Source organism: Chaetodon auriga, unplaced genomic scaffold (genome assembly GCF_051107435.1).
Source record: "Chaetodon auriga isolate fChaAug3 unplaced genomic scaffold, fChaAug3.hap1 Scaffold_88, whole genome shotgun sequence".
Taxonomy (NCBI): Eukaryota; Metazoa; Chordata; class Actinopteri; order Chaetodontiformes; family Chaetodontidae; genus Chaetodon; species Chaetodon auriga.
In genome coordinates, this window is record NW_027482062.1 from 10,001 (window position 1) to 12,500 (window position 2,500).

The window sequence follows — 2,500 nt, forward strand, 5'->3', positions numbered from 1 at the left end:
GCCTGCTACTCGTGCTAGTGGCTGGCTCCAGGCCTGACCCCCTCACCTTCTCACAGCCACGGGGAGGCTTCCAGCCTTTCCAGGCCCCCAGCACGAGGAGCAGGCTGGGTGCCGGCTTCAGCCCTGACCCCCTCCTCTTCTTCTAGCAGCCACAGGGAGGCGTCTGGCCGTTCCAGGCCCCCCAGCCTGCTACTCGTGCTGGGTGCTGGCTCCAGCCCTGACCCCCTCCTCTTCTTCTAGCAGCCACAGGCAGGCGTCTGGCCTTTCCAGGCCCCCCTAGCCTGCTACTCGTACTGGGTGCTGGCTCCAGCCCTGACCCCCTCGTCGTCTTATAGCAGCCACAGGGAGGCGTCTGGCCTTTCCAGGCCCCCCAGCCTGCTACTCGTGCTGGGCGCTGGCTCCAGCCCTGACCCCCTCCTCTTCTTCTAGCAGCCACAGGCAGGCGTCTGGCCTTTCCAGGCCCCCCAGCCTGCTACTCGTGCTGGGGGCTGGCTCCAGGCCTGACCCCCTCATCTTCTCACAGCCACGGGGAGGCTTCCAGCCTTTCCAGGCCCCCAGCACGAGGAGCAGGCTGGGTGCCGGCTCCAGCCCTGACCCCCTCCTCTTCTTCTAGCAGCCACAGGCAGGCGTCTGGCCTTTCCAGGCCCCCCAGCCTGCTACTCGTGCTGGGTGCTGGCTCCAGCCCTGACCCCCTCCTCTTCTTCTAGCAGCCACAGGCAGGCGTCTGGCCTTTCCAGGCCCCCCAGCCTGCTACTCGTGCTGGTTGCTGGCTCCAGCCCTGACCCCCTCCTCTTATTCTAGCAGCCACAGGCAGGCGTCTGGCCTTTCCAGGCCCACCAGCCTGCTACTCGTGCTGGGGGCTGGCTCCAGGCCTGACCCCCTCATCTTCTCACAGCCATGGGGAGGCTTCCAGCCTTTCCAGGCCCCCAGCACGAGGAGCAGGCTGGGTGCCGGCTCCAGCCCTGACCCCCTCATCTTCTCACAGCCATGGGGAGGCTTCCAGCCTTTCCAGGCCCCCAGCACGAGGAGCAGGCTGGGTGCCGGCTCCAGCCCTGACCCCCTCCTCTTCTCACAGCCACGGGGAGGCTTCCAGCCTTTCCAGGCCCCCAGCACGAGGAGCAGGCTGGGTGCCGGCTCCAGCCCTGACCCCCTCCTCTTCTTCTAGCAGCCACAGGCAGGCGTCTGGCCTTTCCAGGCCCCCCAGCCTGCTACTCGTGCTGGGTGCTGGCTCCAGCCCTGACCCCCTCCTCTTCTTCTAGCAACCACAGGCAGGCGTCTGGCCTTTCCAGGCCCCCCAGCCTGCTACTCGTGCTGGGTGCTGGCTCCATCCCTGACCCCCTCCTCTTCTTCTAGCAGCCACAGGGAGTCTTCTGGCCTTTCCAGGCCCCCCAGCCTGCTACTCGTGCTGGGTGCTGGCTCCAGCCCTGACCCCCTCGTCTTCTTCTAGCAGCCACAGGGAGGCTTCTGGCCTTTCCAGGCCCCCCAGCCTGCTACTCGTGCTGGGTGCTGGCTCCAGCCCTGACCCCCTCCTCTTCTTCTAGCAGCCACAGGGAGGCTTCTGGCCTTTCCAGGCCCCCCAGCCTGCTTCTCGTGCTGGGTGCTGGCTCCAGCCCTGACCCCCTCGTCTTCTTCTAGCAGCCACAGGGAGGCTTCTGGCCTTTCCAGGCCCCCCAGCCTGCTACTCGTGCTGGGTGCTGGCTCCAGCCCTGAGCCCCTCGTCTTCTTCTAGCAGCCACAGGCAGGCGTCTGGCCTTTCCAGGCCCCCCAGCCTGCTACTCGTACTGGGGGCTGGCTCCAGGCCTGACCCCCTGGCCTTCTCACAGCCGTGGGGAGGCTTCCGGCCTTTTCCAGGCCCCCAGCATGAGGAGCAGGCTGGGTGCTGGCTCCAGGCCTGACCCCCTCGTCTTCTCGCAGCCACGGGGAGGTTTCCAGCCTTTCCAGGACCCCCAGCCTGCTACTCCTGCTGGGGGCTGGCTCCAGGCCTGACCCCCTGGCCTTCTCACAGCCGTGGGGAGGCTTCCGGCCTTTTCCAGGCATACAGCAACCTCTTTTACTTTTCTTTATTTCTCACAATTACTTTCTTTTATTTTTGTTTAAAAATTCTCAACCTTTGTATATATTCCACATACTATACTGTGCATACACAGTCCAACCTCCGATTCAGGACGAACGATGCGGTTTTCGTCCCGGCCGTGGCACGCCGGACCAGCTCTATACCCTTCACAGGGCTGGCTCCCAGCCTAACCCTTTTCCTTTCCTCCTGCCTCCACTCTCATTAGCCAGCCAGCCTGCCTGCCTGCCTGCCTTCACCAACCCCAAGGGCTGGCTCCCAGCCTAACTCTTTTCCTTTCCTCCTGCCTCCACTCACATCCGCCAGCCAGCCAGCCTGCCTGCCTGCCTGCCTGCCTGCCTGCCTGCCTGCCTTCACCAACCCCAAGGGCTGGCTCCCAGCCTAACTCTTTTCCTTTCCTCCTGCCTCCACTCACATCCGCCAGCCAGC